The sequence below is a fragment of the Platalea leucorodia genome (genome assembly GCF_965183815.1).
Source record: "Platalea leucorodia genome assembly, chromosome: 7".
In the NCBI taxonomy this organism is placed as follows: Eukaryota; Metazoa; Chordata; class Aves; order Pelecaniformes; family Threskiornithidae; genus Platalea; species Platalea leucorodia.
In genome coordinates this window covers 46,643,812-46,670,243 of record NC_138829.1, presented here as the reverse complement: position 1 = coordinate 46,670,243, position 26,432 = coordinate 46,643,812, and the positions used below count along the sequence as shown (strand labels likewise).

General features: G+C 44.6%; 1 protein-coding gene across 1 annotated transcript in view; it reads left to right on the top strand.

Annotated features, from left to right (window-relative positions):
- Positions 1 to 26,432, top strand: part of TSPAN18 (tetraspanin 18) — a 126,885-nt gene that overhangs the window by 77,924 nt on the left and 22,529 nt on the right. The window contains exon 3 of the mRNA XM_082316629.1: positions 21,548 to 21,637. The gene's annotated coding sequence lies outside the window, so the exon portion shown is untranslated. The remainder of the gene's footprint in view (positions 1 to 21,547; positions 21,638 to 26,432) is intronic.

The window sequence follows — 26,432 nt, the reverse complement described above, 5'->3', positions numbered from 1 at the left end:
AAGCTGAAGTATCTGTTATGGTTAGGATGATTACAATGGGGATTTATTTTATTTTAGAGAGAGAAAGAAAATAAGTACTTTTTTGTGGCTTCTGGGTGTGGATGACTTCTGTGGTTGCTTTTGGTTCTTAAGCAATGCCAGCTTGGGTTGCTTGGTGTCACTTGTACTTTCCCTACAGAGGGAGCTGAGGCTGGTCAGTGGGAGGAGAGCCTGAGCACGGTGCCCCAGCGCTTACCCCAGTGCGGTGGGACAGCAGAGGGACAGCACCGCAACGGGGCTTTGCCAGAGGCAAACAGGTAGATCTGGCAGGGCAAAAAATTGCACTCTTACCCTGGTGGGAATTTCTGAGCGTGTAGTTAGGATCTATGCTTCCTGTATTAGTTTTCTGCTGTTTCTGTTATATCAGTAGGTCTGCAGCTCGTTTTGGTTCTGCCTCTTAAAAACATGGATGTGTCAGTGCATTGCAGTTGGAGGCTATCTCTCAATGTCCAGTTGGAGTGCTCTGTGGAAGATGCTAAGATCTAGCTAGCTAGTTGTTTTATGTACTATTCACTCCAGTACTGTCTTTCATCCTAAGTTCCCAAAATGCTTCTTAACCTGTACACGGTGGAATTGCAAGTGGCCTTTTGAGTAGGGACATAAGCAAAACACTGATGCCTTTCACTGAAAAACATTGTTTTCCAGACTCAAAAGACTTGGAACTTTAATCTGTGCAAAATATTGCACCATCTTTAAGTTAGGGTCGCGCAGAAAAGGTGTGTTCTCTTTCATCTATCTCATGAAGCAGAGGTCAGGTTTTGAAATTTTAGGGAGATTCTCTTCTTTTATGTTGTGTTCCAAAAATATAAACCCTGCTATAGTTTTAAGTAAAGAGACAAATAAAAAAATATAGATCTCTATCACTACAAGATGCATTCTCAAGAACCACCTTGGTTTGGCCTGGTGAAATTTTTAAGTCAATAGCCTAGCAATTAGGTTGCTTGTGTTCCCTGGTTAGAACTGGGAAGACCAGGAATGTCACCCTGAATCTTCTGTGTCCTAGGGTAATGCCCCATTGACCACACCTCTGGCTAGTTAAAAGTTTCTCTCTTGTTTTGATTAAAAGCTCCATCCTGGATTCACTGAAATATCACAACATGCCTGGTTTTGAGTCTTAAAACAAAATGAAACAACAATTCTCTCTCCCCAAACGGAAAGAAATTCACAACTGACAGATTCAGGTTTAATCTGCAAGATGCAACAAACTCTCAGGAGGTCCATGATATTCCATCATGCAGAATGATAGGAAATAGATGCGTAGTCCTCCCAAACTCAACACCACTAGAAATGCTGTCCAGATAGTTGTGTTTGTGGAAGATTAGAGTTCTATTTTGTGTAGTATCAGAAACTAAGCAGCTGTTCATATATCAGTAGTTCATATGTGAACAGCCCTACACAAGCATAAGATTTCTCTTTGCAAAATCCCACTTGCACATAGTTTGTACTTGAAGACAGTCTCTTTTTAGCTAAATAGAAAAGAAAACCAGTAACGGTGAGTTGGGCAGCAGAACTACAAAAAGACGAAGAGGTTTCAAGACGTTACAAAATACATCTCAGAGCTCATGTTTTCAGCTTCTGGCTAAGCTGTCTTACAATAAATTTGCAGTTCAAACCTTTTTCTATTGTTTCCGTGCGTGCTGAGGAAAAAGAAAAAAAGCTAGTGAATGCAAATTCCTTCAGATAAGATCCACAGAATCATAAAATCATAGAATCGTTTAGATTGGAAAAGACCCATAAGATCATCAAGTCCAACCGTTAACCTAGCATTGCCAAGGCCACCACTAAACCATGTCCCTAAGCACCGCATCTACACGTCTTTTAAATACCTCCAGGGATGGGGACTCAACCATTTCTCTGGGCAGTCTCTTCCAATGCATGGCTACACTTTAAGTGAAAAAATTTTTCCTAATATCCAACCTAAACCTGCCCTGGTGCAACTTGAGGCCATTTCCTCTCGTCCTATCGCTTGTTACTAGGGAGAAGAGACCGACCCCCACCTCGCTACAACCTCCTTTCAGGCAGTTGTAGAGAGCAATAAGGTCTCCCCTCAGCCTCCTCTTCTCCAGACTAAACAACCCCAGCTCCCTCAGCAGCTCCTCATAAGACTTGTGCTCTAGACCCTTCACCAACTTCATTGCCCTTCTCTGGACATGCTCCAGCACCTCGATGTCCTCCTTGAAGTGAGGGGCCCAACACTGAACACAGTACTCGAGGTGCGGCCTCACCAATGCCGAGTACAAGGGGATGATCACTTCTAGTCCTGCTGGCCACACTATTCCTGATACAAGCCAGGTTGTTACTGGCCCTCTTGGCCACCTGGGCACACTGCTGGCTCATATTTGACTGGCTGTCAACGAACACCCGCAGGTCCTTTTCTGCCAGGCAGCTCTCCAGCCACTCCTCCCCAAGCCTGTAGCGCTGCATGGGGTTGTTGTGACCCAAGTGCAGGACCCGGCACTGAGCCTTGTTGAATCTCATACAGTTGGCCTCAGCCCAACGATCCAGCCTGTCCAGGTCCCTCTGTAGGGCCTTCCTACCCTCCAGCAGATCGACACTCCCACCCAACTTGGTGTCGTCTGCAAACTTACTGAGGGTGCACTCAATCTCCTCATCCAGATAGTTTATAAAGATATTAAACAGAATTGGACATCTCTTTATTCCACTTATATTGCCAATATAGGTTTGTGTTTTGTACAGCCCTGGGTAAAATTAACTGGATATCCAGCATAACCAGAGAACATCCTTGCTAGGTTGACTAATAATGAAGAAAAGATGAACTATTCTCCTGTAAACTGTCTGTTCACTGTTTTTGGCTGATCCCCTCCTGCTCTCTATTTTAATATCCTTGTTAGCCTGCTAGCAAGACGCTGAAGCAGCACCAGCTATCCAGTTAAAATATAGAGTAGAAGTTTCAATCAACTCAGATTTCCTCAAATACTTACTGGACATTCATTCCAATTCCTATAAAAATGTCTAGGCAACTCGTTTCTTAGTGTTTCACCTCATTTTGTAGCTGCTACTTTACAACACTCTCATTATAAAATGTAATTTTACAAGCGTTACTTTTACTAACTATATTTTCTTTTTCATTGTGCATTTTTAAATGCCAAGAGTATGAGCAGGGTGGAGAGGGGACCAGTGTTGTAACAGGTAATACAGAGTTCTGGTCATTCTTGGTTCTGCTGCTGTTAAATATATTTCCACTGCTTCAGGTGATTGTAAAAAATAGTATATCATGAATATTCAAAATATATTCAAAAAGCAACCCAGTATTTGGGAAGAAATGTTCTGTGTTTGGTCAGATTGACTATAGCTAAAATCTTTTCTGGTCCTGTAACTCTGGGAAAGAATATTCTATTTTCCTTTTCTGAGAAAAGCTGTGTGGATACAGAAAAGTAACCTCTGGTAAATCAAACCTGACTAAGAAAAGGGGAGGGGTTTTCCCCTATAGACACTTCTGGCTTTCACGAAGCTGTGGGGTCCCAGGATCCAGCAGCAAGGTGGGTGCTTCAACACAAGACATAGATGTATCTTCAGAAGAGTCTGGGTGGAGTGTGACACCGGAAGAGGAGGGATGTGGTGTGGGGACCGAGTGCTGCAAAAAAGCAACACGAAGGTGCCCAGAGCAGGGCCCATCCTGGGAGCTGCATGTGATCCTCCCCTTTGATAAAAGGGGCTGAGAAGGGCATGGCAAAGGGGTTTGCACATTAGAAGAATAGCTGGCTTGTCCCCTTTGCAGGCAGTCAGCACGCCTCAGATCTGTGCCTTCTATGCTTCCTATGCCTTGCTTTCCTAAACAATAATCTCCCTACACTCCCCCCATAAATTTATGAAGAAAAATCAGGGCACAGAATGGTTTATTGAAAATCTTAATTTGAGTGGAGATGCATTAATAAGCCCGTGTGCCTGATTAAAAAAAAAAAACACCCTCAGCATGATGAAAAATAAATCCCACTGAGTCTTCAGCATCCTGCCTGAGACACTAATTCCCCAAGGCAGAAAACAAAGCCAGTAAAAAAAAGTTTGTTTTCACATAGCAAAGCCAAAACACGTCCAGTTCTGATTTAAGATGAGTCCTGGGAGACGTCTCTTCTTTAATGTAACGTGGGCCCAGTATGGGTGAATTGACAAATGTACAAATTGATTTTTTTTTTTCTCATCCTTTAGAGAAAGCACCTATTAATTTCAGTGGGACTTACGCCCGCACGCGTTTTGTGACTGGAGCTGCCCCAAAGCGTATGAGGACCAGTGACTGCTAGCACTAGGGTGCAGGGAGGGTTTAGATGCGTGAGTCAGATTTTCCATGAGCACAGCTCCTGATCTGGCTCCAACGGCCAGCACCAGTGGGACTTTGTCCTGCTCCTTCCTCCGGGTCCCGCTGCCCGTACGGCCTCTCCCCATCGCTCCTCTTATGGTGCTTTTTGCCCCTTCATGAAGTCCCTGGCAAAGGCTTCAGCGCCATAAGGTTTCTACAAATAATATCTGCAACTCATGAGGGAAACAGTAGAGTACTTCTCTGATTCCCTGAGGCTTTATAAATACTTTCCCAACTAAAGGCAGTTTATAAATCTACTCAGCTCCAGAATTGCACAAGTTTGATGGCAATTCTCCACTTATGATGGGATAAGAGAGCAGAGAGCGGGACTGTGCTAGCAAATGACCCCTGGCTGGAAGCAGTCTGTTAATGCTTTTAAATGAACTACTGCTGCAGAGCTCAGGGCTCGAGCCAGAAGCACAATAGAAGGTGCATTATTATTAGTGTTCTGATTATGGCAGATAATTTTGCTGTTCTCATTTACAAATTTAATGGTTTGTTAATAATGTCTGATTTGGGAATATAGTATAGTCTATCAACTAGGGGTGGCATAATGGCATTAATAAAGGTAATTGAGGTTGTTGCTATAATCTTGTTTGCTCTTTGGTTTGTTAATTGAAAATTACTTATCTTAATATATGATAGAAAAAATTTGTTCCTCTGTGAAGCCTGGGCATCTTGAAGGAAAAAGGGATGTGTCAGTCTGTGCTGTTCATACCTTGTTGCGGTATCTGTACAGCAGTGAGCATACGGAAGTGAACCAGTGTAATATGGGTCAGGTATTGTGTGTCTGTGTTTGTATTTTGTATAAATAACAGCATGTGCTGTTACTTACGGCTGCGTGTGTCTCTTGTTGCGAGATTCAGTGCGTAAGTCTGTCTGGGATACGTGCGATTGATTAGAGAGCCGTTACGGGAGGAAATGGAAATGAGAGACAGGCAGGCTTCTGAGTGTTTAGCCCTGGAGAAGAAACTCAGCATTTCATCTTCTGTCAACGTTTGCCGGTAACTACTATTAACATTAATTATGGAGATACTTATGTGAACACCCTGTTAGCCCTAATTAGAGTTAATGGAAGATACGTGTGGATGTTAACAGGACGAGAGACAACCAAGCTTCCATTTCTAAGGTTAAATATTCAGTAGCTCCCTCTTAGACATCTCCAACATCCTATAATCATGCAGTCAGACTTATGCAAAAGCAGAACAGTTTCTCCTGCCCTTTTTTTTTTCTTCCCCCCTCCCCCTCCCCTGCCCCCATTATGGCCACCTTATTCTATTTTTACTTAAATTAAAGAGCAAACAACAATGTGGCAGTGACTTCAGTTGCCTTTACTAATGTAATTATGCTACCTGTCCTCTATTCGTAGTGCACCTCAGAATCGGACTTTATTAGCAAACCATTTGCTGTCTCTTTTACTGTCCTTTTAATGAATGCTAGTACAGTCAATTAAGAGGAGCTGGAAGGACTTGGCTTTGTTCTGAGCAGAGACCTTGTGATAAAGAGCTCAGGGCCTAAGCTCTTGAGTAGGTCATGTAATATCCGAGGTCTGTAAAGTTCCTATCACTGTGCTATTGTTTGAAGCTCTAAAGACAAAAAAGACCTTCATCTTGCTTGCCCTCATTAGCTATCTTTGGTATTTTGCAAACCAGCGTTGCTGAAGAATTAAGGCTGCAAGTCTTACAGGTTGTCTTGTTCTGCTGTTGTGTATGATAGCATGTCCCTGCCACTAACCTCTGCCCAGCAGATCAGTGTCCTCGTGGAAAGTGTCTTTTCAGGACTGACTTGGAAACTTGTAACCCTCCCTGAGAGCCCTGAGCCTGTCTTAGGTGGTATCACACATTCCTCAGGGCAGGGTGTGCTTCCTTGTGGTCCATTTCCTTTGCCATGGACATACATGATGATCTCGGATGGTGTATTGGGCAAAAAGTGCATTTTTTTCCCCAGATGATCTGTTACATAGTTATTGGGCTGCCTGTTCATCTGATCATCTCTTTATTACTATGCAAGTACAGTGCAGGGCCCATTTGAATGCTGCTTAGTTGCAACCTTGTAACTTACAACCTGTAGCTCCTGGATGCTTGTTGGCTGGAGCCACAGGAGCAGCGTTACCCCAGCTTTCCAGCTGCGGTGGCTTTTTCCTGAAGCAATTCCAAGCATAAGAACATCCGTGCTTGGCTCAGGTCCGGCATGTGCCTGTTTGCGGAAACTGCCCAACAGCCCGTTGCTGGCTGCGGTGCCTAGCATTCACACGTGCGGAGCCGCAGGCTGGCGAGGGGACTCCGGGGGTGGGACAAAGCACTCGACCTCTACGGCTGGGTGGGAAGTCGGTCTCTGCTCACGTTTACCCAGAGGATGAGCTGGGGGAAGTTTGGTAGATTTTGATTTAGCCATTTGTTAGTTTATTGTCTTGATGTTTCTATCTGTTTTTCCAATTGTGCCATTACAAGTGCCTGTTTTATGGTGGTCACAGAATCTGTTCAGCTCTGTAGTTAATACTACTTTCTTGATTTAATATGTAACGTAATACTTTCAGATCTACATGGATCTTTTTTCCTTTTTCTTTTTTTATTTTTATTTGTTTGTCTGGTTTTGTTCATGGGTGTGTATTTTTTAGCAGCCATGTAATGCTTGAAGTGCCCATATTTAAACTGGTAGGGCAAAAAGGCTTTTGGTGGTATTTTGCTCTGGGATTTGGAGTAAGCTGTATTGGTTTGAGAGCTCTTGCTGGATGATGTTTAAAGTGGGAAGATGCTAAGAAACCTTGTTCTGTGTTATGCAGGTTGCTAATTTAGCTCTTACCTGCATAGTTAAAGTGGCAAAATCCCCTACTACAATATGGCTTACTCCAGTTTGTGGGAAAGAACAAATTTTTCTGGTGTATCTACATTTAGGTCTGTTAACAAAAAGGATAGATACATCATCTTTAAAAAGGAAAAGGCCCCTGCATTATAAAGTTTCTATTAAATTGCTTGCTAAGCCTTCAGGTACAGTAGGAAGGAAACTGATGCTGTAAAGGGAACATAGTCACGACATATCATTTTATTTCAGCTAGAAAAATGTGGCCTTGCTTGGAGCAGAAGCTGCCTCTCTGATGAGGCCGTGGTCTGGTTGTGTGGTTAGGAAAATGAAGCACAGTCTGAGCGAAGATATTGTCAAACCCACCGGGGTTAAGCACCCTTTGCCTCAGGCAAATTCCCTTGTTTTTATAAGCCACTACAGCTAGGTTGTAAAATGGAGGTCTCCAAGCAAAGCTAAGGTAATAACCACAGGTGGTAACTTAAAGCTGCCTTCATGAACTAAATCCTGCATTTTCTGTTTATTTTAACAGAGGATGTGTGAGATAAATTCCTCCCTGTCTTGCCTCTGACTCGTATAAATGTATCATACTTTTTGAAGCAGATATTCAAAGTCTTCAGCCAAACCCTTGCACATCGATGCCGTAATTAAAATCAGTTTGTTTGGTAGGTTAACTGCTGATACCATATCCACCAGTGTAGCCATTTTTTCCTGTTAAATGGCTGAATGAAATCTGACATTAAAAAATATCTTGTCCGAAGATGGATTTTTGGGTTTTTTGGGTTTTTTTTTAATCTCTAGACCAAACAATAGTCCAGTTGAAGGGACTAATTTCAGAATCATTGAGCCAATAGTAAAGATTTAAGTATCGAGAAAGGCATTATTCTGGGTGTTCGGTATAGGCTTAGCAGTATTACATTGATTTACAGAAATGAATACCCCTAGTCAGTACTGATAGATTCTGTAGTTATCTCGTCACCTCTGACTTGCCTTCTTTAGCAGAAGGATATCCTGGCTATTACCCCAAAATGCTTTGGAGTCACCTAATTCATTTGTGATCTTCCCAGGATAGCAGGGAAAGCAGCAGATAAGTATTAGCTGAGAAATCTGACCAGTTTCGCCCTGGGATAATGGAAAGATAATGTGTTATACGAGAAGATGTCATCTCACCAAAAAATGAATTTCAGGAGCTGGTATTTCATACAGGACATGTGAAGTGCTTAAATGGGGGCTTGCTTGGCATTTGCTTTTATTCTTTCATTCATTCTTTTTGGCTCACAGATTTGTTTGGATGTTTCTGAGCAAAATCAGATTTGCTAAATGACAACTCATATGCAAAAATCTGATGACAAAAAAGATGAATATGGTATACAATATATGGTATAGGTAACAGTGTCAAGACAGCGTGTTGCAGAAGAGAGGGGAAGGTAGGAAATGAAAGATAAAATACAGCCTCTCAATCAAAATTTGAAGCAGCGGAATTGATGAGGAAGAGAAATACCAGCAAGCCCCTCTTTGGGGGTGGGGGTGGTTGGGTCGGTTAGGACAAGGTGAGCCCATGCTCGTTTCACCAGCTGCAAAACTCTGGGGAAAGCCTGCACATCTCAGTGTGCTCACCCTTGGGGGCTCAAGGGGCTGAAAGAGGGAAACTTGGATCTGTTGATTAGGTGTGCCCAGTTCCACTGAGTACCAGCATTTAAATAGCAAAACTGGCAAAGGACAAACTGAGTCAAAGATATTCTGTAGGGTTTTACAGGGTGGGCCAGCATCATCACCTGCTTTCTGCTTGGCCCATAGGGAGTGTGCAGGCTCAGAAAAGGAGTACAGCCTATTGAAACAACAGGTCCCTAAGCACGTCTCCTGCCTCTCGTATTTCTCTGTGCACCTCCTGTGTCTTTGTCTTCCATCTCATCAGTGTCAAGCTGTACTCACCTCTAGGGCCCTCAGGTGCACAGCTTGAAATGATGGGTGTTTAATATGGGCTCTGAGCGGAAGGAGGCTGGTGTCAATAAATAGAAACAGAAATATTGGAAGACCAATTTACACGAGTGCATCCTGTGTCCAGATTAATATGCTTCATCCAAAAGATGTAAGAACAAACCTGTTCTTCAAGGGCTGCAAATAGGCAGTCCTGTATTGGGAGAAGTTTTGTGCTGCAGCTTTTCCATTTTGAATATCAGATAATTGGAATTGCCTGCCTCAAACTCCCAAGTCTGTGCTGACTGTAAAACTTTTGTTCCTGAGCTACTTCTCAGGGAGCCACTGTAAACCCTGCATTTTCTAAAAGCATCCCCACATCCATCCCCCAGACTTTGTTAGCAGCCAAGGCAGCCAGGATATTGATCCTTGATCCCAAATGCCCTGAAGACTCTCATGCCTCTGCTGACCTCCTGGAAGAGCTAGTTCACATTGTTGTCAATGGGAACAGTGGGCAGGGTGGTGTGTGGGCTGCTGTGGTGCTCACCCTTGCTGCTGGCATGGGATGAAGTGTAACAGGTCCATGACATCTGGTGTACACATGGCCCTCCCACAAGAGTTACGTGAAGCAACCAACAGCCATCTCCCCTTGATGTCACTAAGAACCTTGTGTGTCCCTCTAGTGTGCACTGAGGCTAAAGGGAAGAGGAAGATTCAAGCCATCAGTGAGGGCAAGGTGTGTTTTCGGGTCTTTCAGCAATCACCAGATTGCTTTTGCCCTTCACCTCTGAAAATCCTGTGCTGAACCTTCCCTTAGCTACAGCTAGGTGCCGGGAACAGAGCTTGTGCAAGAGTAAGATGACAGTGGCTCCAAACAGAAGGTGAAGTTTCAAAATATGTTGGGTTGGCAATAGCTCTCAGCTCCTAATGCGAATGCCCTTTCCCTCCATCACTCAAATGCCTGTAATGCAACCTCCGTATTGTCCGGGAGCCCTGGGGCACTGGCAACACTGGTCAATGAGGAGCCTGAACTGTGTCGTGGACGGTGTCTGCTTTCAAGATGAAATTGTTTTCTGTGTCTCTCTTCCTGTCAGTAGGTCCGTAGAGTTGGGATTCTCCTAGTGAAGAGGTGACAGTGTGAACCTGCAGAAGAATCTTGCAGGGGGTGTCTGTGTGAGGGCTGCAGGAGAGCGTTTTTGGAGCCATCAGCTCTAGATGAATACTTTCAGAGTTTTGAGTACGTCATTGTGGGGAACATGGCAAAGGTGGAGTACAAGCCATCTGATCTTTTTCTGTTGAGTTGCCATGAGCTCAGAGCTGTGCGGTTCAGATGAAGGACCCCACCTGGGGTTTTGTACCTGAACATTTTTAAATATACTGGCAGTCGCTCAAAATGCTTGTTTTGATCTAAATATGACTGTATTTTGAATACTGTCTCTCTAGGCACTTCTTTTCTCTGCTGCTTTCAGTACAGGCAGCCTGGCACTCTTATAGGATACTGAATTAAATCTCTCAAACTCCATGGGTGGTAGATAAGTGTTGTTGTTAATTATATTAAATACGGGGAGGGGCGGCGACCGACACGAACTTGAAATAACTTGCCAGAGTCTGTGAGTTTCTGTGAGAGATGTTAGCAGAAGTCATAGAATCATAGAATCGTTAAGGTATGAAAAGATCCTTAAGATCATCGAGTCCAACCGTTAACCTATCACTGCCAAGTCCATCACTACACCATGTCCTTGAGCACCACGTCTATCCATCCTTTAAATACCTCCAGGGATGGAGACTCAACCACTTCCCTGGGCAGCCTGTTCCAATGCTTGACCACCCTTTCGGTGAAGAAGTTTTTCCTAATATCTAACCTAAACTTCCCCTGGCACAGCTTGAGGCCGTTTCCTCTCTTCCTATCACTTGTTACTAGGGAGAAGAGACCGACCCCCACCTCGCTACAACCTCCTTTCAGGTAGTTGTAGAGAGCAATAAGGTCTCCCCTCAGCCTCCTCTTCTCCAGACTAAACAACCCCCGTTCCTTCAGCCGCTCCTCATAAGACTTGTGCTCTAGACCCTTCACCAGCTTCGTTGCCCTTCTCTGGACACGCTCCAGCACCTCGATGTCCTTCTTGAAGTGAGGGGCCCAAAACGGAACACAGTACTTGAGGTGCAGCCTCACCAATGCCGAGTACAGGGGCCCTATCACCTCCCTGGTCCTGCTGGCCACACTATTCCTGATACAAGCCAGGATGCAGTTGGCCTTCTTGGCCACCTGAGCACACTGCTGGCTCATGTTCAGGCGGCTGTCAACCAACACCCCCAGGTCCTTTTCCGCCAGGCAGCGGACACTTCCACCCAACTTGGTGTCGTCTGCAAACTTACTGAGGGTGCACTCGATCCCCTCATCCAGATCATCAATGAAGATGTTGAACAGGACTGGCCCCAACACTGAACCCTGGGGAACACCACTCGTGACCGGCCGCCAACTGGATTTGACTCCATTCACCACCACTCTCTGGGCTCGGCCGTCCAGCCAGTTTTTAACCCAGCGCAGGGTGCACTTATCCAAGCCATGAGCAGCCAGCTTCTCCAGGAGAATGCTGTGGGAGACTGTGTCAAAGGCCCTACTAAAGTCCAAGTAGACAACATCCACAGCCTTCCCCTCATCCACTAAGTGGGTCACCTTGTCATAGAAGGAGACCAGGTTAGTGAAACAGGATCTCCTTTTCATAAACCCATGCTGGCTGAGCCTGATCCCCCGATTGTCCCGCACGTGCCGTGTAATGGCACTCAAGATGTGCTCCATGACCTTCCCCAGCACCGAGGTCAGGCTGACAGGCCTGTAATTCTCCAGATCCTCCTTCTGACCCTTCTTGTAGAGGGGCATCACATTTGCTAGCTTCCAGTCATCTGGGACCTCCCCAGTTGAATGGGACTGCTGATAAATGATGGAGAGTGGCTTGGCCAGCTCCTGTGCCAGCTCCCTCAGTATCCTTGGGTGGATCCCACCTGGCCCCATGGACTTGTGCGCATCCAGGTGGAGGAGCAGGTCAGTGACTGCCACCTCTTCAACAACTGGGACTTCACTCTGCATCCTATCTCCATCTCCCAGCTCAGGGGCCTGAAAAACCCGAGGATGACTAGCTTGGCTATTAAAGACTGAGGCAAAGAAGGCATTAAGTACCTCTGCCTTCTCCTCATCCTTCGTGGCAAGTGGAGCTAGAAAGTGGTCTGAGCACTAGACAGTGGACCACAGAAGCTGCCCAGGACACTTGCTGGGTATCCTGGAGCAAAGCCATGTCAGCTTTATAAAGGACACTGAGCTTCATAAAGGGCTTTCAGACTGTAATGTGGAAAGCAATCTAAGGCTTAAGTGGTATTATTGTTCTGATGTAAGGTGATTTGTGTATCATCAGACATGCAGAATGGTGACCACAAATCTTGTTTTGAAATTTGCCATATAATTTATTGTCAAATGTGTTTGCACAGCAAGACTCCACAATATTTTCAGAAAGATTCTTCCTCCCATGCTGGCAGCAGTGATGGGAGAAGAGGCTGTTAAATGCTGTGCCACTCAAGACAATTTTTCTTGTCCTCAGGGCAAGTCTGTAGCCTAACTGGGAGAATGCCCCAAAAGGCCTGTCTCTCCATGCTGGGAATGGCTTGAACGTCCTGTTGTTCCCTATGTGTCTCAGCCTAAACTTGGGCTGCTTTGGCTGCTTGCCCTGCAAACCTGGTTTTGATACTTTAAAAAAATATGTTTGTTTTTTTTTTAGCTGAAAGGCAGCATTGCTTTCAAATTTCATGCTGATCAAGAAAAGAGACATAGCAAAGGTGGAGGTATACTGAACTTTAGCCACTGAAAACTGGTGTGATTTTGCAGTCAGAATTCAGCCCAGTCCTGGTCGACATGGAGGTTAGCCTGTGGAGTCCTGTCCCTCGCAGGAGATCTGGTTTTATCACTATGGTCTGTTTGTTGTCCTACCTAAAAAGGTTCCCCAGTCTTTGCAAAAATAGGAATTGCCAGATTGGGTCAGACTGTGCTCAGCTCCTTTTGGGTGCGAAGAGCAAAGCACTCAGCAGCCCAGCTACCAACTGGTTTTTGTACCGTTTTAAGGCCATGCGAGCTGTCTTATGGTTGGTGTTTCAGATCATGCCTTCATCATTCACTGGTACAATTGGAATTATTCAGCCCCCCTGATTTGAATTAGAAGAAATTTTATGTCATCAGTTTCTAACTCCTGACTTCTAGCAGGTACAATATCAGTGAAGACTGAGTAAAAGAAAATTCATCACCATCCAGAGTATATCCATGGTTAAATTTGCTGTTTCAGTTTTGAAAAAGTCCTTATGACACCCTGTCAGTGCATGCCAATTTTTACGTATATGTATGATTGATGGTGCTTCAGGTTTTGCCCCAGGCTATTCCCAGTCTGCTTGCAAGTGATGCTGGTAGTGAAGTTTCCACTGCTGCCGTTATGTGTTATTTAGATTACAATAGAGCTAAAAACGTGCTGGCCCTGAACTGCTTCACAACAAGAGATACAATCCTTCCCCCCCAAAGCTCACAAACCTTAAAACAAAGCCTGCCTGGGGAGACTCTTTGGCACTGTATTAAATATCCTTGCTGAGAAATGGTTTCTTACAATTATGGCCTGCCTAATAGGCACCGTGGGTAGTATCAACACAAAGCTATCTGTATTACATGGTTTGACCTGCTTTAACCCCAGCCAGTCTCCTGGAGATGTAGAAAATATCTGTTCCATACAAAGGTCTTGTCTTTCAGGCAAAGCAGAAGCGGTTTGTTTAGAGTGCTAGCTTTCTAAGAGGAGACATTATACTTTTTGTGAGTGAAATTCACCCCACTGAGGCTATCTGAAAGCCTGTGCATCTATGTCATCAGCACATAAGCTGCTGTCTTTGTGTGCAAAAATGAATTGCTCCCCAAGTCTCTCCACTTAAGACTGCTGCAGATGTGCTATGCTTAGGGAATAAGTATATTTTGGGAAACTGCATATATTGTTCACAATGTTGTCTTCATGAAGGGGACAAAAGGTATGCTCTTTTAACTTTTAGCTAACATGAAATATTTGACCCAGATTCAAACCTTAATGAAGACTAGATCCCTGATTTTGCTAGGTTTTTACATCCTTAAAAATTCTTTTTTTTTCCTTTCTCCTCTGAAGATGTTTTAAGTCAGTCAGCAATATAAGTGGGATTTGGATCAACCTCTGAGCAGTTCAGTGGTAAGGAGATTTCCGTAAGGTTACTCAGTTCCCCGCCCCGCATGTGGAAGGATGAGGTTGTTGTGGGGGAAGTGTTACAGGTGGCGATGGAAACGAGTTCCCCCATATTCTCACCTCAGAAAAGTAAAGCTATAGCCTCCTCAAGACTCCAACGTACGTACCCCTTATTGCCTAGTTTTCCTGCAGTGGGAAGCGGATGCCTCTGACCCCAAGAGCCCCCTGAGCAGGGCGTGGAGAGATGCCTGGAGGCTGCATGACCCCATGCCATGCTCTGAGCAGGACCCCGGCGGGTGCAGCAAGGCAGCTGCACGGCGCAGGCACGGTGCTCACCTCTCGGTCACGAGAGCTGCAGTGTGGGGCTGGCTGTGTTGCTTCATAAACACGGTTGAGGCATCAGCAGAGGAAGTTTAATTAGGCACTTTTTATTTCTTAATTCCTGGTAGTGCCAAAGTGTGCTTGCCTGGCCTCGATGGCAGCCAGGCTCCCCGTGGCTGATGCTGGGAGAGGTGGATGTGTTGCTATGGTGCTGGGAGCTGTCTCCAAACCCCACCGCTCCGGCAGCTGAGTCGGCTCCCAGCAGCATGTCCTAATTGCGGCTGTGCAGCAACAAAACAAATACTCAGAGATTTCCATAAAGGCTATAATCAAAGGAACATCCCTTGCTTTTTAATATGTGCTGAATGGGTTCATTTGTAAGCTTATTACGACTTCAGAGAGAGAAGCTATTAGGGTGATCATTAGCTGCCTGTGCAAATAGCAAGGAAAACCATGGCACGTTCCAGACTAACCCCCTTTTTAATGTCTACACTTTCAGATGCATTAACAATAGCCAGCCATGCTGTCTTTCATGTTTCCCTTCCCAAGAGTAAGGACAAAAGAGAAAGGAGAAGGGGGACAGTGAACTGCATGCTTTCAAAATAAGTTCAGATGGAGAGAAAAATGAGGTGTTAAGAGAGCAGCAAATTCACTAGCATGACATTGTGTGTCTCGTTGCAGTATCTGTTATCCATTGGGAAAGCAAAAGCAGCTGGGAGCCAGCCTGCGAGTCTTGGCTCGTATCTCACTTAGTCCCTCCTGTCATCTACGTATGAATTGTGCTGAGGGTCTTTTGTCTGCCTGGAACCTGATCATTGCTGGAGCGCTTGGATTATACATCTTTTGAAGGAAGAGAGAACATTTAGAAACACGTATGCCAAGATTATGGGATTTATTAACTCTTGTTTATTTTCCTGCAGAACATCTGAAGCTCTGTTGTGGGCTGTGGCCGTGGTTCTCTCTTTGCTCCTTCTTACTCTTTCTTAATCAGAAATATCTGTAGCAAGAGACGTTGCACAGTTGAATGTTCATACCTTAATTGGGACAGGTGTGGTTGAGATCAGTCACATTTACCTTTCAAACCACATTAGTTGCAGTTTTATGTCTAAGAGTAAGTTAAGGGCGCTGATTACAGTGAAACTCAGTTTAGATTTGCACATGGAGTATATATGAGATGTGTATCAGTTTGGCTATAACCAGGGTAACTTAGACTTCATGTCTGCCTTTCTTCCCTTGGTCGTTTCTCCTTTGCTGCATTCAAGTTTTCCTGGACATATCATACCTATAGCTTGTGAAATGTATTTATTTCCTAAATAAATAAGTCACTCTGAATTGTGAGCTCTGTGGGATAAAGAATTTCCGACTGTGTTTAGGATCCATGGCACTTTAGGATGCATTATTATTCTTGTTAAAAACATTTGAAAGATGACCAGAATCAGATAAATAATGCCACTTCTCAGATTTCCAGCAATATTATTTTCTGGTTTATTTAGTATTACTGAGACCCCTCATTTAAGATGTGCTTTTCTTACAGGATGTTTTTCCTAACCTTTGCTTTTCTAGACTGACTAAACCGACTGTTTTGGTTTTGCATCTGTGTAGGCAGTTACCTTGAGGAAAGAGAGTTTATTTTTCTTTTTTTTTTTTTTTTATTTGTAAAATAATTAATGCATTAAAAGTTCTGTTTGGGATTTCTTTCCTAAAAGCAATTAAGATTTTTAGTCCCTCAATTAAATGGTGTTAAAGGGTGGGTTTCTTTTTCCCCACCTCTGCCTTATGAAAAAGCACTGAGAAGAACAAAAAAAAGAAGTTAACCTACTGATTTGGAGCTCCGTTCTGCATTAAAACAGATGATAAAAGCAGGGGTTTCAAATTCCCTTGCTGGTGGGCCCTTGCCTGTGCCTCTGCCCAGCCAGTCTGGGGCTGCTTTTCCTTTCTAAGGAGAGATCATCATCATCTCTTTGATAGGACAAGGCCTTGTGGCTCATAATAATCCATTTTGATTGCTTCCTTACTTTAAAATCAATCATTTTCCTCCTCTGCATTGTTTCCCTGAAGCCTGCAAAGTATCAGGAAACTTCTTAAAATATTGGAAATCATGGTCTGAGGAGGACAAGGTTGCCACAGCAACTGCCCAGTGTTTCTGAGATGTATTCCTGCGTCTTTCAAAGCAATCATGAATGCCACAAACTGCTGAGGCATTTGCTGCAAACAAAGCAAGGCTATAGAAGAGAGCACCAAGGAGTCAGTTGTTGTAAAGGTGAGACGTGTCAGGCTCAGGGAAAAAGTGGCAGGCATCCCTAAGTGTCTGGAATGCCGTGCAAGCGTATGGAGTGTTTCAACACTTGACAGTATCTGACAAGACAGTGGATAATGTCACTTGGCTTGTGATGCAACTCCATGATCCACGCAGGAGGGTGACATTTATTCCATCCTGAAGGGAAATATTTCCAGACACAGGAGACCGAAGTTAGCCGCCTCCCTTCTGATATGCTAAATAGACAGGATAGAAGATGCCTGTCAAAGAGTGTAACTTGTCAGCCAGAAGTGATCAACTTTTTCATGGGTTTGGGACTAGTCTCAGTATGGACTGGTGAGCAGAGGGCTGTACTGTGGGTCAGGAGATCTAGCACATCCGTTCCCCTTTTAGCCTTGGTTTTCTTATCTGCTAAACAGAATTAATATCATTATATTATCAGTGCAGATAATCTTTGGGTCATCTGTTTGGAAAGACAGACAATCGGTACCATATGGTTCCATTGTACTGCGGTTAATACAAGGGAAAATACACCTGTGAGCTATCTGAGGATTTTTTTTAAGGAACAGAACTTAAAAGAGTTGCAGGCTATCAGATGTGTTGGTTCTGTATGCAGTATCTTCTTTTCTGAGATGGCTGATGTCTGTGTGTGAAAAGCTGTGTGAAAGAGCCAGACGTGATTACCTATTGAACTTTGCTTGGGATGGGGCCAAAGTGAGCAGCTCGTGTTTCGAGCAGTGCTGTATGCACATTTGCACTAGTTGAAATGGAGTGGATTGTGGCCTGACGCTATACTGGCACTTCAGACACATACCCTAGCACTTTTCCAAATGTTACAACATTTGGGAGAATAGGTTCTGCTCTGGGACTTCTGAATTTCCATTTTGAATGTCTGTACATGTGGGAGATTTTTGCCCCCATATGATCTCATGTATTCTAGGCACACATTGTGCAAAGTTGCAAATATAGAACATAGATGGTAAGTGGTGTATTATTGGTTTTGTTGCAAAGCTGGCGTCATTTATATGAAGCTTTAAGAAGTTCAGTCCGGCTGCCCTTTTCCTCCTGTGTGTGACTGATGTGCTCTTATGCACAGCCTTTTGCTGGCAGAAATGTGTCTTTGTTAAAAGCAGGCAGACAAGAGTCAGGAAGAGTTGTGGCCCAGTTGTCCCGAACGCTCTGCTTGGGTAGGAAACTTAGCGTAGTTTTAGCAGCAGCTCAGATTCATTTAAACACCATCCCAAGCCTCATATGATTTTAGTGCTATAAAAGCCAATCAGGTTATTGTTTTAAGGTATAAGATGCCCCTAAGGGCTTTGCTCACTCAACTGTGCTGAGGAATTAAATGCTCTCAGGCAGTGCAACAACCTGATTCACTTCAGTGTTGCAAGGCAAGTCATCGCTGGTAAATGGGCCCATATTACAGTGACATTAGCATTTTAATGCAGCTAAAGAGGAGGTAGATTGACTGTAATTTAGTATCTAGTTGCATGGCCTTGTGCAGGTCCCCTCGTTGCTGCTCCACAGGGGCCGATTATAGTTACACAGTGCGCTTTGGAATCTAATTGGATTTACATGCAGTAATGTAGTCGTGTCACAGCAATGACTCTGCTATGGAAGCACTATGAAATTCCAGTGCAATTAGTTACTTATGTAGGAGCAATAGTTACAGGATAATGCATGAGGCTGACAGTTTGTGCCAAGCTCCAGTTCAGGAGCAGCAAATGTTTTACTGTTTTCTGAAGCCATTGCAAGGGAAGGGTATTAATCTGGTCCTGCTTCCACGGAGATGTTTCTCCTCACCCTTCACCATAAAAGCACAGACCTGTTGCAGCGATCTAGCAGGACATGACTTCTGTCTTCAGCTTCTCCTTTGGCTGAACATACGGGCTGGCAAGTGTTTCGGTTTCTCTAGATCCTGCAAATGTGGTGAGCAAAGGGGACTGGCAGTAGCTAGAGGCACTTGTGAAGCAGGACACCTGTAAGCCATTCATCTGGTGGCCTTCCTGCACTAGTTAACATGCAGGAGACTGGATTTCTCCCAAAGACAGGCCTTGCTTCTCCATCTTGCACCCTCCATTCATTTCTTGTTTCACTTGCTACCTGTTGACTAGATCAACCTCTTTTTGCCCCGCTCCCTCTTTGTTCTGGCTGTCCGACTGTCTTGCTGCGTGAGACCGGCAGGAGTCATGAGTTTAGCTGCTTTTCCTTCATCAAAGCCTGCTCCTCACAAAGAGCTGCTCTAAAAGCAGTGAATGCAAAGAGAAGCCAATGCTCAGCAAGGACACTTGATGCGGTGGCTGTGAGATGAGCGAGGAGGCAGGACAACGTGCCAAACGCAGCTGCTCAGCCAGCTGAGGCAGCACGGCTGCACGCGTGCAGCCCCAAGGAAGGAGGCTTGGCCTCGGACATTACTCCAGCTTCCACTGTGTTTCCCCAGCGACTGTAATTAAAGGCATCAGCTTGCTCGAGTCACAATTAGGCATGGTGGTTTTGCACTTTCTGCAATTCTCCCTAATGACAAAATCGTAGCTATTAACCAAAGAGAGGCTGTTTGGCAGGGACTTCCTCCCCTTTAGGACCGTAGAGTAAGATGGAGTATTGCTATTGTTTGGCACCAAACACACTCTTTCATCCCTTCTGACACAGCACCTGCTGGTACCTACTGAAGCATTTAAGCTCTTCCTCTCTGTGGTGCTGTAATTTCTTTAAAATATTGTGACTTAAGAGGAATAAAAAAATAAAATTCCTCTCCCACGTAGACCTTTGAGGGTTTGTAGGGATGTAATTATATGCACACACAGTAGGAGCAGGAATCCTATCATTCTGGTTATTTTCCTAATGATAGGTTTATATAGCGCAGTGTCATCTCTGCTTTAAAGTTAGAGCCATCTTCTCCTGGCAGCAGCTATCCCAGGATAGTGGCATCATGGGATAGGACGACGGAAGAAATTGTCTCTCAATTGCACATGCAAAACACAGGATGAAGTGTCCCCACACACAAAAGAAAAAGATAAAAAGGTAAGGGTGGGCACGGGGCTCTGACTGTCAAAAAGGGTCTCTCTACTGTGGGGCAGTGATGCTGTCTCTTGTCCTAGCTGTAGACTCTCCAAGCCCCTCTCCGGAGGTCCCTGAGCCTGCTGCAACCATCTCCCAGCCAGTTACGTAGCACCCTCTGAACTTCCACATTGGTGGTAAAGCTGTACTGATCCGGGCCAGCCTTCGCACACAGCATTGTAAAGTGGGGCAATTCAGCCACTGCTCAGCAGATGCCTTCAGTACTTTGCAGCAGAGATGGGTCGATTGGCTATAGATGTTTGTACCCTCCGGATTTCAAAAGGGAAGCCATCCCTGCTCATCATTCAGAGATGTAGGTACACAGTGACAGAGGAAGGACATTAAATGTGAGGGATTAATGCAAAACAAAAAGCCTATGAATATTCATTATATGTTTTATATTGTAATAGTTTCAGCCACCTTGAAACTCTTTGTTTGCTTCCTGCCAACAACAAACGATAGACTTTTACTCACAGAAGTCTTAATGGGAGGCAATTTTCAAAGGCGCGTTCACAAATGTTTGTGGGAAACAGATGTTAAATGCACCCCCTCCAGAAATCATGATGAAATGCTGGCAGTGAGAGAGCAGGGACAGACCCAGGTGACTTATCTGATCCCTCACAGGGAAGCAGCGGCTTCAGCAGAGCTGCGAGTATTCCAAAACGATTTGCGAAGGATGAGTGAGTGAGTTACAGTACCAAGCAACCCTGTGTGAGTATTGGACCCTTATGGCATGGAGAGCTGTTTGAATAGTTAAAGGCTGCCCCTTCCCCACAGGCCCTGCAGTGTGGGGTTGGGGCTGTGTCGGACAGGTGGAAAAAACAACCTGGGAGAGGGTGCCCTGAGAAAACAACAGTCAAACAGGCATGCTTTGCACATTAGTCTGTAGTCTCACCTCACCTTTGCCTAGCCAAAGACTGTCATTAGCATTGTGCAGGCAGAAATTAAAATTTAGTGGGAAAATTGTAACTGTTAGCTCAAGGGCAGTGGTGATCTGCACCGGGGTCCCTCTGCCTGCACGAGTCTATCTAATGCCTTTGGGTGGGCAGTGCGGTGGCTTCGCCGTTCCTCTCTGTTGCTGCTTCCCAGGCAGTGACGATGAGGCAGAGGAAATAGTTTGCTCAACTTGGCGTGAGAGCTGGCTGGAAGAATGAGGGATAGCACCCAGTGTCTCAGGCCATTGCTCCTGATGGCTGGGCTGGGCTTCCCAAAGATGCATTCCATCTCCCTTCCTCTGCCTTTTCCATTTTCCCGGTAAATGGGCTGTAAAGTCACAGCAGATTAAAGTTTGTCTAAACCTCCTATAAAATATTGAAGGTGCAGCTGGTATTAATCTAATCCTGTTGTGGTATGAGGTGCATGTGTAATGGGACTATAGATTTACATGTGGTCTGTGGGCATTTAAAACACCCCAAAGGTTGTTAAAGAGATTCTGAGGAATTGGATCCCTCACTGGGTATTAAAAGCTCTTCATTAGTGCTAATGTACACTAAATTAAGGTGGCAATTAGACTGAGCTTATTCATCAGGATGGTGTGTTTTAATAAATTGTGTATTTAACATGATTTCATTTTATTGACTTCTGCAGTAATTGTATATTTTTCTCTTACAGGACAAGCTTGGCTAGAAAGAGATACATGGGACACGCAGACAATTAAAGACTAGAATAGACACTGTGCTTCAAGTCCCAAGATTTGTGAAGGTGAGTCTTGTTTACGGCTCGCTCTTTCTGCATGCCAGATGCTTTCTCTGTATCTCTGTCAAGGCTGGTTGGGTGTAGCTATGGTGTGCAGGAGGGGCATAAGATATACACAGCTCATCTGCCATCATATCACCTGTGAGCCTGCAGCAATTTGGTCTCCTAATTAAACTGCCCCTATCTCTCCTCTATCTAGAGGAGCAAACTGTGTGGAAATAATACTCTAAGAGGGTTTTCTGGAAGGCACCACCTCTTAGATATGTTCTCTTAGCAGACCCCACCACTTTGGTTTAAAAGAGTTGGATACTGCTTGCAGATGGTGAACACAGAAATCCTCTTGGGAGAGGGGTGCTCTGTGAAGGAAGGCAAGCATGCTGAGCCAAGTGTCCATACCTGCAAGCCAAAGGGTGGGCTGCCATGTTGCTGGCGAGAGGACGCAATGGAGCAATGCCAGGTTGTGGTGGTCCTTCGTCACTGGTGCAGCTTAGAGCTTCAGGGACATTTCTAGTGACATCTCAGCTGGGATAGCCTCTAGAAATTGATGCACTGACTTGGAAGAGAATCTGGTCCACATTTTCTAATTCCTTTAAAGGCTGCCTGGCAAAGAGAGCTTCAAACATGTCTTCTACTTTTACTTGGTTGCGTTGTGCATGAATATGAAAGTAGGTGTGAGTTAGCACCATTTGCTCCTCAAGCTGTTGGCTAATATTTTGTAGGAGGTACTGCACAATTGGTTCTTAGGTTTTAAAGGAAGCAATGGATCAGTTCAGTGGACAAGGTCTTTGTGCATGTTGACGGCAAAAAGATGCTTATTGGAAAAGAAGATATACATGGACAATGTGATAGAAGTGACTGAAAAAGTGGTTTGCATGAGGGTTGGATAAGGTGACCTCTAGATATCTCTTCCAATCTTGGTTATTCCGTGATTTCTATCAAGTATTCGAGATGGGGAGACTGATGAGCCATCAGGCAAGTGCACAATGTTTGAATTTTATGTAGTGAAATAAAAATAGTCTGCAAAGGTATGTTAGGGCTGGGGATTACATGGTTGGAATGATAGGCAAGGAAAATGGTTCACACACTTGTTTACAGTAGAAGGTTGGAGTGGTATGATATGGAAGATGCAAGGATTGAGACTGGTGAAGATAAGGTGCTCCTGCGAGTTCTGATAGACTGGCACATCCGAGGGATGCTCTTGTTCCTGTCGTCACAAGGTAGCTTGGACACACCTTGGACAGCTGTTTTGAAAAATGTTTTCACAGGGAGGGTGGTGAAACATTGAAAGAGGTACCCAGGGAGACTGGGGAATCTCAGTCCTTGGGGATATTCAAAACTTCACTAATGTGACCCTGAGCAACCTTCTCTAACTTTGAAGTTGGATCAAACTTTGGAATTGACCCAGGTTGGAGGCAGTGGGTGTTTGTACTCAATGACATCCAGAGGTCCTGTCCAACCTCAGTTTTTCAGTGATTCCATCTCCAAGGCAAAGGTAAAGGAGCAATCGAAGTGAAACCATGGGTTTCAATCCAGTGTGAAAGGGATATGGGGGTAGAGGGAAATGTCAGTGGTAGCAAAGAGAAACTTGGAAGCGGTTTTTGGGGGAGTGGTTGAGCAGCTGCCTTTAGATATGTGAAGTTCAAGGTAGCTGCAAGGCGTGCAAAAGCAAATGTCAGAAGGAAGAAAATAAATGGTGGCTGCAGAACAAAAAAATGCATTGCCTTGAAAAACTAGACTTTATTCCTAACTGATTACAGCAGCTGGGGTACGTTTCCTGGCTACGCTGCTGGGGATTTTCAGCCTCCCCATCACTTTGCAAGATAAAATTCATATTAGGGGGGGAGAAATGTAGAATGATCTGCCTAAGAAAAAGATGAACATTTATAGCCACATCTCAGACAAAAACAAATGCATCTCATATGTCTCACAGGTCTGAGATGGGACAAGCCAGGGAAAGCATCTGTCAGCCACTGTCTGCTGCAGTTCTGACTGTTAATGTTTGCTTAGCATTAAATGTCTCCTGCAGAGGAGAACTTAATCTGTCACAAATTTGAGGCCTGGAGGAAGGGAGAGAAGATATTTTTAAAAGGTAGATTAAGACATATGCATACAGTTTTTATCGCACTTGCATCAGCACATAGTAGGAGTAACTTATAAAATTTGTCTTTTCTGTGTATGGCTTAAAAAGAAAAGTGGCAGAAAAAAGCAGCTCTGTGGGTCAGGATTTTCCTTGCATGTCAGTTATTTTCTCCATGCAGCCTGTCATCAGGGACTTCAGGTACCATCAGCTAATTAGTAAGGCAGCAGTTGGCACAAATGGTTTCATAATTACGTTATTTGTAATTAACATTATTTACATTTTGCTTGCATTGTTTGTAAATAGCTTTAGTTATATACTCTTCAAAGTCTAGAGCACTACTGCATATATGAACTGATGGTAAGACTTTTCATATATGCTGAAGTACTTGAGCTCTGACATGAAACAGTTTTAAGTGCTACGTTAAGAGGTCAGATCATGCTTTTGGTTGATTTGCCCTCTTTTAATCAGTGCAATCACAGGGTCCAAATGGTGATCTTGTATGTGCTGTTTGGGAATCTGGGTACCCAGGAGAAACTGGAGAGGGTGTGTTATGCTGGTACGTGCGGGTCTCTCCAAGCTCTAAGTTCCAGCACTGAAACAGTTGCTCAGAGCTCCTGTTTCTCAGATCAGATCATTGGGTTGGCATTTTTTGGAGGTTTGCATTGAGCTCTTGCCACGTGGAACCTCTGACACGTTCTTTTCTTGGCTCTGCTAGCCCAGACCTCCCACTGTTGCCACTGACTTCCATTCGCACAATCTGAGTTGAAGGACTTTGGGATTTGTAAGCCCCACTGGGTGTGTTCCTGGCTTGAAGCACAGCACAATTAGTAGGATTGCACTTAGTCGTTGCTTTGCTGTGTGAAGCATGGTGGGTTTAGAAATTACAAATCTGAGCCCAGCACCACCACTGGGGACAATTTCTTGCCCAAGCAAACAAGGGAGTCCTCACTTGTCAAAGCTGAGTGTGCATGTGTTCATGCCGCTCCCAGGTTGCTGTGACTGCGTGGCCCGGCCAGTGAAGTTTTCAGCACCTGATTGCTCCCCGGATTTAAAGTCTCCCTTCCCCGCTCATGCCTAGAAAACGTTTTAACATACTGAGTGGATACATGGGCAGGAGCAATGCAAGGGATTGTAGCTTAGGTTTGTCTTTGAAAATAAAAGGAGGCCTGTACTCAGCTCCTGTAAATTGTAGTGGTTCCAAGGGAGCCTCCTCATCTTGCAGAGGAAGCAGACCCAAACATGGAAAGTAAAGTAAGGAAGGAATGTGTTTTATCAACTCTACAAAGCAGCAAGACAGTGTTAGACTCAGGAGCTGCTGCTTCTTGGACCACAGGCAGTGTTTTTCATGTGGGTGCCTCTGCAGTGAGATGAAGTGGCACAATATGGCTAAACTGGTTTGCTTTCTATTCCTTTTTTGCCTAAGGCTACTACGATATGGATCATGTGGGTGGGTGCTCAAGGCAGCAAGACTTAGAAGTTTCTCAGATAACTTTCAGACTTTGGCTAATACGCTGAGATTTAGCCATCCTTTGTTTCATTGGAGCATAACTTTTTTGTGTGGTGATGGCAACATAATTGTGGGGCTCTTGAATTTCCAGTATTCTATCGATTTGTCTGTATTTTCACATCCCTCTCTACTATAGTGTCCAAGCTTATGGGTTAGGGGAGCTGAAGGTTCACCTTTCCCATGAAACTGAAGAATTCCCTCCCCAGCTCCTTACCTTTCTGGACTTCAAGATTTCCTTTCTCTGTGAGATTTGCAGACATGGCTTTAAACACCGTCAGGAAGCTGTGGGCATCTCCTCCAGGCCCACATCAGACCTCTGTGCCCTACTCCATCTCCTGCAGTTGTGGTCTTGGCTTTGAGTCTCTCTGGGCAAAACAGTTGTGTATCAGAGGTATAAGAAAATAAATTTTGTAAAGAAAAATATTGCCCTCCTTCCCAGGTTCAGATTCAGGTTTGTATTTCTCCAGAAGCAACATGGACTGTAAGACTGGCTTTGTGGATCTTCTCGGGATTCCGCTAGCAAAGGGCAGTACCTAGCCAGCAGAGGCACGCTGCTGTCCTGCTCCAGGCACACGAAGATGCAGAGGGAGGGACAGCTCCATGTCCACATGAGCAATGATCCAGCTGCATGTCCACATGAGCTTCTATGTCACACCGTTTGTGTCTCTGCCTGCTTTGCCACTAGGAAGGAACTGATTTGATTTTTAAACCAAGTCAAAGAAGTGCAGCAAACACACGTTGTATGATAAAAATCTGGCTCTTACCTCAGGCAGCCCCTTGCTGGGAGCTCTGCCTGCCATAGGTTTTCTCAGCTCTTTGGCTAAAGCAGAGCAGTTCCCATGGTCACAGAGGGAAGCACCCCACGATGCTCTACAGCACTCTCAAGTTTTGTGGATTAACAAAAACAATGAAGAAGTGAAAGAAAGAGTTTTATTTCTGACCTGGTGAAAACCTTGGATAATTTCTGTTTTTTTCTTTTAAGTGAATTGAATGTACTTTGCTAACAGAGCATGTGATTGGATGCAGGTCTATTTAGGGAATGGCATTCGCAGTGGAGAAAGGGAAAGAGATGGGTTAAGAAGCATGTGGGCTTCAGGAAGGCTTCTCTAGGGAGTTAAGCAAACTTGTGCCTCTGTGTTTGCATATGTATGCATCCATCTGTGCACGGTGCCGTGACTGCATTAGCTTCTGTTTCAGTGAAAGTTTTACTATGT